Source organism: Vidua macroura, chromosome 11 (assembly GCF_024509145.1).
Source record: "Vidua macroura isolate BioBank_ID:100142 chromosome 11, ASM2450914v1, whole genome shotgun sequence".
Classification (NCBI taxonomy): Eukaryota; Metazoa; Chordata; class Aves; order Passeriformes; family Viduidae; genus Vidua; species Vidua macroura.
The window spans coordinates 863,675-876,747 of NC_071581.1; the positions used below are offsets into that span (position 1 = coordinate 863,675).

General features: G+C 41.3%; 1 protein-coding gene and 1 pseudogene across 1 annotated transcript in view; both read right to left on the reverse strand.

Moving 5' to 3' along the window:
- LOC128812983 (hydrocephalus-inducing protein-like) overlaps nt 1-13,073 on the reverse strand; it is a 95,421-nt gene that overhangs the window by 63,054 nt on the left and 19,294 nt on the right. The gene's annotated exons all lie outside the window — the stretch shown is intronic.
- Nucleotides 485-8,865, reverse strand: LOC128812551 (hypoxanthine-guanine phosphoribosyltransferase-like; annotated as a pseudogene).

Sequence of the window (13,073 nt, forward strand, 5' to 3'; positions counted from 1 at the left end):
GGCCGCAGCGCCGTCACAGACGGCGGCTCGCGGTTACCCGGCAGCCACGGCACCCGATTGTGAGGCCGGGCCGGGGCCGGGACGCTGCGGCCGGGCGGGCCTCGGTCCCCGCTCCATCCCGCCTCGGTGCCCCCTCGAGCCGCCCTCGGTCTGCCTGTTCCAGCCCTGGTGCCCCCGCGGTCCCCGGGCACAGCGGCAGCAATTCGCTCCCGGGCCCGGAACGGGACGGCCCCGGCGGCAGCGCTCGATATCGCCGGAGCCTCGGCCCCAGCTCCAGGCTGCTCCACATCGGGAAAAGCCCGGCTCTGAACAGATCCTGTTCAGCGCATCGCCCCATGGCAATCTGCCAGCTGCAGCTCCCGGGCGCTGACATTTAGCTTCTCGTTCTTCTTAGGGACACACAAGTAGCAGAAGTCATTTCCTGGTGTCATGGTTTATCACCTAATCTGCAGCCAGGAATCAGTGCTCCAGAAGACTGACGTTATTACATCCTGTATTTTTCTTTGGCATTCTCTTTCACAATACAGATGTGCTAAAAGAAAAATGTACAGTATTTATCAACATCCATCTTCAAATGAAATGCAAGACTGATTTTCAGTTGTATTCCTAGCACTGTAATAAAAACACACTAGAACCAGAATTGTTGCAAGTTTCCCGCTTACAGTAAACTTGATATTTCAATATTCTTTCCAAGTTTGTAATATATATGATTTCTTAGGTTTTAGGTTTTACATTTTTCAGATTCTGTGCTGCTTTAGTGTGTGGGTCTGGGCTTCATATTAGGGGATGGTGAGCTCTCTGCACAGAGCAGGCAGACAAAACAATTCCTTCTCTAGCTGGGGACCAAGGGCAACTGATCCAAATCCCAGGCCAAGAGCATAAACAACGTGGACTGAGGAGAGAAAAACAAGAAGGGTGGGACTTCATGGGCTAAAGCTGGAATTGGACAATTAACTCCAATATGCAGATGGGCCAGAACTGATCAAAGCGAGAGACCTTGTGACCGGTCGTGCGTTTTGTGACTGTTTTGGGTCTATCTTGGGTGCAGCCCTGGCTGGGCTCTTGTGCTGCCCGAGGTGGATCCATTGAGGCCTTTTAGCAAGTCCCTACTTTATTCTTTAGCTCTGTCCAGCCTCTGTTCCAGGTCAGCCTACACAAGGCATCATATAAAAACCCATATAGAAAGCCAAGTTCTTGATATTTCCTGAAGAACTTGGTTTGTTAAATTACTGCATTTGCCTTCATGCTGCTGAGCAATAGCACAGATTGTTTGTGTCTTCAGCAGAATTGGCTTGTCTTAGTAAGAAGACTTAGAAGTGAAAAACTTTCCGAGTTAACCAGAATTAAGGAAGTACATTTGACAATCCTATTCGTTTGTGATGTTTCCAAGTCTACTACTCTGTGCAGCCTAAGGAAGCTGTACTAGAATAAGGGAAGAGAGATCTTACAGACATGTTATCTGTAAGTATATGGAAAACCTTCACACGGAGCCCCTGCACAGCCACTTTAAAGACTTGGTGACAGAAGAGCAACATAGGATTGAACGAAGACAGACAAATATCCAATTAAAGTCAAATTACAAATTATTTTCTTTTCAGTTTGGGCCGCAGATTGTATGCTGCTCACCATCCTGGGGGTTCAGAATGTCCTGCAGCATGGCTGAGCCATGAGACTTGTGGAGTAGAATTATAAAAAGGTGAAGCACAAACATTTCTTATGCACCTACATTGCATTACCAAGTCGTCACCTTAAAAATGGTTTTGCTCTTTTAATGGAAGTTTATAGCTGGAATTGAAGGTTTTTTAATTGTTGAGAAGCTCTGAGTAGAAGCAAATATTCTTGCTGGGTACCTGTGGTAGGTAGGTACCTGATACCTGGCAGTGGAGGAATGTGCATGTACTTACATTTAAATCTCTGAAGTATTCATTCTAGTCAAGAGCGTATCCAACCACAAATTTATCTGGAATTTCAAAGCCTGTATCTGTAAGAAAATACAGTTCTTTTTATACTTCAGTGGTGTAAATAGCTTTTAAGTGCACAGTTGGTATTCAACACATACTTGAGCTAAGAGAAATAGGCGTCATCTCTTTCAGGGTGCTTCCTTAAGAATCCGAGCTGCAAATTGATGACAGATGGTAGAATCTAAACCATTCCCGTCAATCAGTAATATAATTAAGGTGTTAAGAGAATGATTTTTATTAACAAAATAATTGTTTAAAACCTAGTTATGAGTTAGTCCTGGGAGAGGAGAAAAGGAGTGAGATTTTACTTGAGTGAAAGGAGATGAACTTTGATTCAGTAGGACTTTTCAGTTTGGAAACAAGGCAAGTTTAATAATGCCAAATGTCAAAACAAATGCCCTCTGGGGTCAAAGCAGAGCAAAACACAATTAAGGTTTAATTCTGTTTTTGCTATCTGAATAGTTAAATTTGTATATCAAGTAACTAAATCTGCGCTCAGGAAATAAAGAAGGTGGTCATGAGGCCTCAGGATGGTGTAGCTAGTCATTAGATCACAAGCTGTTATGTAGTTTCTCCCCATTTCTCTTGGCCTTCATGAAACTTATGTGCCATTTGTCAGATGTGCTGCCTGAAGTGAAATTACAAGACTGTGCTTTGGAAAATACAGGAAAAAAATACTAGAAAAACATGATACTTACAGTCTGGTCTGTAACCTGGACTCTGACGTGTCCTTTTAACGAGCAGGCTGTAAGGCAGAGCAGAGAAGGTTGGTTTTTAAAATATGTCTCGCTCGAAGTTGTAAACTTCCATTCTGCCATGTCTCCCCATTAAGATTCTAAAATCATGCACTTAAATTAAAACAGTGAGATTATTGCACAGAAAGAAGTAGTGTTCAGCCTCATAGTGGAGGGAGAAGCAAAGGCTCTGATCTAGGTTCATTCTTTATGTCCAAGTGGCTCGACTTTGTATTCAGTTCCCTTCAATCCTGTGTCTCTGATCTTTCCCCTTCCATGCAGCAATGTCTCAGGACACTAGAATAGCACAGAGGGGGAAGCATGTCCAAGTGGCTGGTAATGATTTTAGTGGGGTGGGAGGGAGGGAGGGAGGGAGGGAGGGAGAAAAGGACAATTTCTTCTGCAAAATCATTTCTATTCTTGGTTTGCCTGTGCACTTCAGAAGAAATTGAGAACCTCCTGGACAGTCACTAGAAGGACTGTCTGAATAACTGATGCTTAATTCAACTGTTTTTATAAAGCATTGCGGTTACTTGACAGAAGCAGGGATATTCCACAAAATTCCTTTTAGAGATCGACTAAAAGCAGATCTAAAATGCTACATGAAGTCATCTTCCAAGTGCTGTCAGACTCTTAGATTCTGGAAACTTCTACGGTATATTAAGAAATATTCTGAGTGTTGTCATTCTAGTATTGAGAGAACTGGAGGTGGTGTTAGAAAACCTATGGAAAGAGATTAATTTCCTTCAAACATAAAGTAAGAAACAGAATCCATGAGACTTTATGGACTACACGGAAAGAACCGTAAAACCTTTTTTTATTAATTTGAGCGTTGAAGATGGTAGTGCACAGGTAAATTTCCCAGTTTAAAAAACACTTAATTTTTCAGCAGCTAGATAAGGATTACTTCCTGCATTTGCTTCCTCCCCCCCAAACTTCAAGCCAAACAAGCACCTGTCAGCATACATTGACTATTCACTCAAATGAGTTGAATATGTTAGTTAGTGGCTATATCCTTGTACCTTACAACTTTTACCATCCTTGGTTTCTTGTCTTTTATTTTTGAAAGCAGTGCTTTCATTGTTCTCCCAGTCTCAATAATGTCCTGAAAGAGATAAAAAAAAAAAAAATTATCCTTCAAGTCTGAAAGGAAAACCAGACTGTCAGTGGATTAAATTAGAGCATGACAACCTGGCAGCCCAGTAACATAATTAATTATTATTTTATATGTCATATGTATTAATTTGAAAAGAAGGGAGAAAAAAATCCATGTCATTCCACCCCTCGTTCAGTCATTACTTACCTCTACTACTAACACATTCTGGAAGAGATTACATAGGGAAAGAAGGAAAGAAAAGAAAATACTTAAATGCCAATTTTCAGCACATTATACAGACAAGAAAAGCACACTAAAACCCTCAGTTACAAGGAAGTTGCACTGATTTTCAGAGGAGATTGTCATTTTTACTACTGACTTTACTTTGGCGCTTTCCGAAGAGCCTTTCTGTAAGTATTTATGAAAGCTTAAAATGTGGTGATAAATGCAGCTATGTCAGATGTAGATATTGCTCTATGTAAAGCACTTGTATTCTAGAGCCACACTGAATGAGTCAGTTTAGGATGGTTCACTTCTGGGCATTCTGAGATTAAATGGGGAATAGGATCTTTGGGAGCAGCCATTACTGATCACTTCAAGTTTCCACTGAGATCAGTGGGAATTATTCACTGTTTCAAAGCCCAACATTTTAAATCAGTGTTAAGTGGCTGGAAGTATGCAGTATCAAAATCTTAATAAAGATGGATTTCCTGGAAAATACACAAGACCAGTTGTTTCCCTTTAAAAGGTGAAGATGCTAATTCATACCTTCCCATTTAGTGCAGACAGTTCCTCTCCAACAAAACTGATTTTTTTCTGCAGGTGAATCATTCTAGAAGGAGAAAGAAGAGATGGAAGTCACATAAACATGCCCAAAAGTGTTATCCTGTATTTGTTTGAAAGGTGTGCTGCTCTTGCTTTTTGCAAGAGGAGGGAGTATGAGATCTGCCCCTGGCTTTGTCCTGTTGAGTGTTCTGCTATATGTTTGTTCCAGTGAATGTGTAATATCCACCCTTTGGGGAAGATCAGTAAATCAGTTCCTTTTTAGTATGTAATTTGAACAGGATGTATGCATCAACTCAATTTTTATATACATAAACTCAAACTACCAGTATTTAGAATGCCAGTCTATGGAGAGAGTCAATTTTCCAAAGAAAAGAAAGTTGCTTACACAGTAGCTTTTTATTCTGACAAAATCCACGGTAACAGGCACAGATTTATCACCATTTTGATTTAGTGCTTTTACATGGTCCAGCAAATCAGCAAAGAATTTATAGCCTCCTTTAAGGACACATAGTGCAACAATGTGATGACTTCCCATGTCCTGCATGATATCTCTAGCCAAATGTTCTGTCCTGTGAGAAAAAAAAAAAAAAAAAATAGAAGGAATTCTGGAAAGTGTTCTGTATATCTAGTTGTTTGTCCATATATTAAGCAATGTTCAAGTAAAAATTGTAAAAATTTTCATCTTGCTGTTATGTTTTTATAGCTAGCAAATTGTGACCACAGCAAGTCATAGGAAAGTTAGTTACATATTTGCGCAGCACAAGCTGATTTAACCCATAAACCTTAATATTGCGGGATAGGTAGTTTTAAAGATACTTGAGGGAACATGGAAGCTTAACTGGGCTTGTGGAGGAATCCTCTCCATAAACTCCCTCTTGCACTAGACTTCAGGACAGAAGTGTTAGGCTGCAGGGTTTCCATGTTTCTCATGGGCTGCACAGGGCAAGGACCTCAGTCTTTTCATTTGGAGGGACAAAAATTGGCACCACTGTCCCTAATCTTTTCTGTTTACCCTCATACCTGTCCAGGATGAGTCCATGAGGAATGAAGACTCTTTCTAAATCTTCTTCATAATGCTTTGGAATGCAAAACAGATTTTTGTTGTAGCCGCTTTCCTCATCTCTTATCTGCAAGGGAAAGGGAAGTAAGTCTAAAACTAGCAACAAAGCCGTACAAGGAAAAGCTTCCAGTCTCTGATAGTGTGAAGAAAAAATTCCTCCACCCCAATAATATGTCAAAATAAAACTATTTCTGAGAGTTTTTGATCTTTCTGCTAGAACTGTTCACAATCTGATAACTCAGGAGCTGGTGGCTGAGTTGTGAATGGAGTTGTGAATGGATAAACAAGTACTTTGCCCCAGTCATTATGAAATAAATTATTGGCCATCATCAACTCCTTTAAAAAGCCACCCAAAGCAATAACAACCCCCCCTCTTGTTCCATTTGCTGTTCTGCAGAGCTCAGTAGCTTGCTCATGTGGTAGATAAGTGAAAATTAAAATGTAAGTCAAGGAGATTGAGATTACAGGTCAGCATGTGACTTTGAGGTGCTGCTCTACCTTGATCATCATTTTCCACTGTGTAAAAGAGAAAGCTCTGCCTCCTAAGAGTGAATTCACAGCTGAACTTTTGACATTCCAACCATTAGCTGTCTCAGAGGACAAGGGAGATGGCTCACCCCAAAGGAGAAGCTTTGGGATGGCAGTGGGAGGAGGGGAAGCTGCAGAGGGTGCCCACAGGTGGGAAGCAGTTATGCTGTTTGCCCTGGAGCAGTGTTCTTCATCATGGCTGGGGACTGGCCAGGGCTACATCCCACAGATCTGGACCTTAACCCTTTTGCCTCCAGGATTTTGGGTTACAGTTCTTTATTCAACATGCTGGTTTCAGGCTGTTGCACCCAGAGATGTCTGCATGTCTAGAAGAGCCATAATCTCCATTTGGGTTTCTCTTCTGGCCCCAGACAGATTGGTGTCTTTGGATTCTACCTCCCTTCAAGACCTTGATGGATGCTTTGTTCATTTATTAAGTGGTGGTACAAAACCAGGCAAGGCAACATATAAGGAAGTAGAAAGAATTGTGAGTAAGATTAATATATAAGTTCTAGAAATAAATTAGGAAAACACCCTCAAATTCATGAGATTTTGTCACACCTGATACTGCCCTGCTGTTGTTAAAAATACAGAATTAACTGAAAGAAAAATTCAGAGCTGGCTCAAAGCTTCAACGGTGAAAAATAGGTTATGTACATACCAGTTACCTTCCACAGAACTCAGTAAAGCATCTTGCTAAAAGCTCAGAGCTGTGGATTCGGCAGTAATAGCATAAAGTATTGCTAACCACAAGTTAACACCTGCAAACTCTTTAGACAGATGAATTGTTTTTAATTCTCCTTTTCTTTGGCATAGGAGAGATAAGTGCTTAGGAAGAAAAGAAAATGGACTGTATGAAACAGTAGTAGGTTATCACTTGCAAAACTCATGGCAGCCAAAAATGAAATAACCAATTACTGCCATTTATTTTAAATTGGCCACAAATAGCTTCCTGCATTTAAAGATAAAACTAGAGACAGGTGTTAAAGGAAATTTCAGAAAACAGATTGTAGTAGCACAAGGCAATGGATATAGAAGCTGATCCTGGCTGGACTAAGCATATTCTGCAAGTACTCAAAATTGATTGGCCCTAATGGTCCAAGACCATGCAGAATGACCTCGCAGCTGAGCCCTGGGTGGGTGGCAGCAGTTCTGTTCTGCCTGGTTTAGTTACTATTTTCTTCGTGGCTGAAGTCAGTGAAGTGAAAGCATAAGTACAGCATTGGTTTTAGATCGGGTTTGTTCCTGCCTCATTGGCTGTGGAGAGACGCTGGCAGTGACACCGGGATTGGCTGGGTCGGGCTGTGCCACAGCACCAAGAGCAGCCTTAGTGAGTGCAGAGCTGCTCATGGCTTGATGTTCGATTAACCCATCTGTACAGCTCGAATTTCTCCCTCTGGGAGGCTGCTAGTGATGAATACACAGGCAGGGTATGAGATTCTGACTTAAATAGAAGCATTGGTTAAAGACAATGATTATTTGAGACTACTGGTACACATAAACATCATTATCATTTGAAGTATCAAAAAAAAGCACCTTTAAGGATAGTCACTGACGCCAGTATAAAAAGGTGCTGTTTGTTTTGTTGTTGGGTTTTGGTTTATTTTGTCTCCAAGATTCCCATGTCTATTGCATTCTACTTAACGGCAGCTTAAAAGCAGTGATAATGCCCCCTGCAATTTGAGCAGCTTCTTTTGCCTAATTGTGATACTGATTGCAGTATTTAATGGACTTCAGCTTTACAGTCTGCTTTTGCATTTATAAATGCACAGCATTTCTTCTGCACAGCAAGTTAAAGATCAGCCTTTTGCCAAAGCTGAGCTTCCTGCTGCACTTGATTAGTGACAGCACAACTGCTTCAACTCAAGTGAGGGATGAGTTTGTCTGTGTGGATGTAACTGTGAAATAAAGGTAATCTGGAGGCATATAGGTGTGCACAGTCATTACTGCTTAAAGCTACTCCAGCAGTGCAGCTTTATAGCTGTTACTTGGTTTAACAACTCTGTTCATTGAGAATCTTGGGTACAAACAAGATCTTCTACAACAATAGCCTCTGTGTGAAGCATTTTTTAAAGCCTAATGAAAAGTTCAAAACCAGAACTTTAAGGATTGCATCCGTTTGAGCACCACATCACCACGGCAACCTGCCTTACAGGCTCATTAAAGCCTTTGCATTGTTGAATATTGCCTTGGCATATACTGAATAATACAGTGACAGCCCATAATAATAAAGCAATCTACTCAACTATCATACAAAATCATTAAATTCTTAAATAATGAGTTTATAACTTGAAGAATTAGTTGTCTCATTTAGTTTCAGTCTCATCTGTCCAATTACTGATGTAAGTTTCTGAGTTTAAGTGGAAAAAAACAACAAAACTAAGTAGAGCAATTTTGTACAGTAGAGAAATCAATAACTATTGTTCCATCAGCACAGAATGAAAGAATGTGAATATAGGTATGCTAAAGTCAAATAATGTCATGCCTTTGTAGAAAAGTGAGTCTATCCAGACGCCTCTGCTCTGAAAGCCATCTTTTCTGCTGAGCAAATATAAGAACCAAAGCCTTTCATTAGCCAGTGTTTCTAATGTTCTGCTATTTTTGCTGAAGCTGACCTTTCCCCCCCCAGCCAAAGCTCCCTTCAGGCAAATAACCAAACACAAGGACTTTATGCTTTCTTACCTGCAGTCCATGAGCCATAATCCCTCTTTGAAGGATGCTCTTGCAGAATGAGTTGGTGTTACTACTGCAGTTTGGCTTGCTCTATTTTAATCTTTCAGTCAGACCATGACTTGCTTCTAGAAGGTCAAAACTGCCATCTTTCCTGCAGGAAGCATTACTTCCTTCTGCTTATGTACTGACATCACGATCCCAGGTTCTTACCTAATCAGATTAACCAGAAATAAAATGAGTTTGAGCCTTGCTGTAACCAATGAGAATAAAGATGTGGGGAAGGAGGGAGATGCAAAAGAGAAGCTCATGAGTCAAATTAATGGGAAGGACTATGTAGAATCTGAGGTGGGGTTTTTAACTGCAAACACACATCAGATATTTGGTTGTAGCCGGTGGTAAATCAGTGGTGTATGTGTAAAAGGTAAGGTTGTATACCATTTTCTTACAGAGTGTTTACACAATCCATTGTTGTGATGAAGTCCATGTCTTTTAAAAATTCATGTTATAACTTGCTGTCAGAAAATAAAGCAGACAAAGCCCGTTTTTAAAAGGATCTTGAAGGAGAAGTCTGCAGCTGTTGAGATGTGGTGAACCCTGTCTATCATTCTTCCAGGTCATCCTTTCATAAAACGAGAGGGTGATAGTTCCAGTAACATGCTTCACATCATTTAAAATCAAATCATGCTGACATTTCCTGTAATCTGATTAATCTACAAAGCTGCACTATTATCTGGGATTAACATGAAAGCCTGAAAGTTCTAAAAATTAATCCTACTTGCAAAATGAGCTAAAACCAGCTTGCATGCAACATATTACAGGATGTTCTTACTAGATGGAGTATATTTTATTAATTCAACTAGTTTAGTGTTCTCTTGGTGAGGGAGCACAGTAGCTAATGAGAGGAGATTTTTCTTGTTTCTTTGTAGCCTCACAGTTGCTCTTCAGGTTGTGGCTGGTGACACTTGGGATAATGTAGAAAATCTGTTCCAGTGGATTAATGGGCATATCCACATCTTAAGTGAGACATTAAATACTAGTTCTCTTGGGAACTGTTAGTGCCTTGAGGCTACCTGACCCCTATTTGATGTAGTCAGCAGAACCTTCCTTCAATGAATTCCCTACTGTATTTCCTATACGCCTGTGAGCTCCATATCCTGAGAAAAGCCTTGCTTTTCTAATTCCTAGAGTAAGGTGGGCCTTTCTAGCTGACACGTTTGTTGGTTGATTCTCATGTAGTTTTCCACATTTAAACAGAGTTTAGCCTAGTTTTGCTGAAATCAACGGCTTGAATGCAGCTACTTGTTTAAAGCCTCTTTCTAATCAAGGCATTAATTATTGACACTACTCTCACTTTACCATTTTCAGCAGTCAAACTGAGCACAGTGTCTGAAATTATAGTGAAAAAATAAATACTGTATGCATATCTCATGTGATCTGTAGCTCACAGCTTAGCTGTGCCCTGTTTCAAAATACCCTGTTCTTCTCTGTATGATGGACTTTTTGGTGTATTTAATCTCTGTATAGGAAAACCTTGGCTAGAGATTACTCCTTCTTGGCATTACTCCTTCTTGGATTTTTCCTTCCTGCTCTCTGAACAGGCCACTTGAAAATATTCTCACGTGGAATATATTTGCTTTGGTTCTGGATATTAGAAGGCCAGGTTTGCTGTGTAAATTTTATAACTCCCTGATTTTTTTTACTTGAGGAAGGTTTGATTCCCTATTACTCACATTTCTAGAAACTGTACATTGGAACTTGCAAATCTTTGTGTCTCCTTTAGGCACTGTGCTCTTAGATCTGACCTGAACTGAACCCAGTTCTAAAGTCCTGTTTAATTCTGTTTCAGAAAAGGGTTGTAGAAAATTCTTCTCACTGACTTACTTTTGTGTTTTGGCTGCATGGGGAATATTAGAGTGACAAATGAGCAGTGACATTATTGCTTAGAGCCCATGTTTACTCTTTCATTAAACTTTAAGCTGGTTTAAGAAGTCTCTGCCTACTCTATTTGGAAACTACTTCCCAGATCATATTGGTTCAAATGAATTTAGGCTTCTCAGTAAATTTCACAGAACCATGATAGTAATCACACACCACAATCACCTGTTTTATTGTCACATTCTGAAGAAAAAAAAATACTCACAGGTAAAATGTTCATGCTACAACAGCCGTTTGTCATTGCTGAATAATGAAAATAGAATGTAGCCAGCTGGCATCCTTGGATGGCTTCTCTGTTGTAAGTTATGCGAACATACTCCCATAGGAAAGAACAAAAAAGTTTAGGTGTATATGTATTTGTTCCATATGGGAACCCCAAGTGCATCATTTTAAAATTAAGTGTTAATTTTAAACCAAATCAGGTTTCAATCTCTTGCCCTGCTCTAGATAATAGGAATGCTGAAAGACCCACTAAGTGTAGCCCACACAAACAGACTGGAAATTAATTAGATCAGCACTGATAGCTTGGTAAAAGCAGCCAGTCCATAGAGAACAACGGTGCTCCTGGCCTTGCATCTATTCCCAGAACTACTGAATCAGTAACTCCTTTTCTCAGGACGTGATTTTGCTGTTTCCATAGCTGAGTTGTTAAACAGGTTTACATTCTATTACAGTTCGGAGTGGCCGGCCTTGAGACTGCTGCGATCATTTTAAAGGTCCTCCAGAAACACTGCATGACCGCTGATAACGCATTTAATTGAACTAAACTCATCTCCTATTAGTTCTTCGCGTCCGGAAGGCGGGCGCGGGCGGCTGGATGTGCCGTGCGGCGGCGCTTCGGTCCCGGGCGCTGCCGAGCGAGCCCGGGCTGTGCCGCGAGAGGGCAGCGCCGGCCAAGGGAGCGGCGCGGGCGGCCGAGCGCCTGCGGCTCAGCCCGGGCATCGGGGAGAGGTCCTGCGTCCCCCAGAGGGTGCTGGCACTGCCCAGGCTCCCCGGGGAATGGGCACGGCCCCGAGGCTGCCAGAGCGTTCGGACAGCGCTGCCAGGGATGCTCAGGGGGGATTGCTGGGGCAGGGACGGGAGCTGGATGATCACACGGAGAAGGGCCGTTTCCAAGGAAGGGCGTGTAGCGGCAGGACGTTAGCTCAGTTGGTTGGAACATGGCGTTAATAACGCCAAGGTTGTGGGTTTGGACCCTATATGGGTCATTCGCTTCAGAGCTGGACTTGCTGATCCTTGTGGGTCCCTTCCCACTCAGAATATTCTGCGATCCTGTGACACGGGGGAATGGATTCCTACCGACAGAGCGTAGGTGTAGATGAGATACTGGGAAGAAATTTGTGACAACGAAGCTTGGTGAGACCCTGGCACAGGGTGGCCAGAGCAGCCCTGGATCCCTGGCAGTGCCCCAGCTTGGAGCACCCCCTGGGATAGTGGAAGGGGTCCCTGCCCGTGGCCCCTTCCAACCTGAACCATTCCAGAATTCAGTGATTCTGTCATGCCTGCTGGTCCTTCCAGCTCGGACTATTCTGTGATTCTGCAAAATATTTACACCAGTTCCAAACTTGTATAATTGTGGTTTACAGGAAAACTGCTCTGATCTGTACCACTGAAGACCTGATCCATAGGCTCCAAGTTCCTAGTGCCTGCTAAAACCTTCAATTAAAACTCAGCACTTGTATTCAGTGGCTGATGGGTTATTAGACAAACTGATCAACACATTTTGCAATGGCTAGCTTTCAGTAAGCCCATGCCCATCCTAAATCTATTTTTTTTTTTTTCTTGGACTTTGAATTCTTAGATAAGACCAGCTGCTTAATTGGTTTGCAAAAAAAAAAAAAAAAAAAAAAAAAAAAAAGTTTGGAAAAACCACACTGCACATTCCACGGTAAACAGTGCATGTTTACAATTAAAGACTAGAAGCAGTTACACAAATTTCAGTCTCCTTATGTACTGCTTTAGATGGTGTAGTTTTTTAATGTAGAAAATTTCACTAATATGAGCCTTCATACTTTCCTAATCTATTTTCTCTCTGGCCTGAGACTTTATTACTTTACTGAAATAGAAAAGTGATATAAATCTCATTCAGTATTGGAGATTTATAAATGTTGTGCATGAAAATGTTTTGCTTTTACAACTCAGCTGATAACCACAACAAACAATCAATAACCCTAGGAAACACAGACTGCTGGATGTCAGAACTGTAGAAGATTACCTGGATTTTAAATTAGAATAATTCTTGAAAATATCCTGACACCAGTTCAGAAGGAGATGAATGATACATTTTTCAAGCTCAGAAA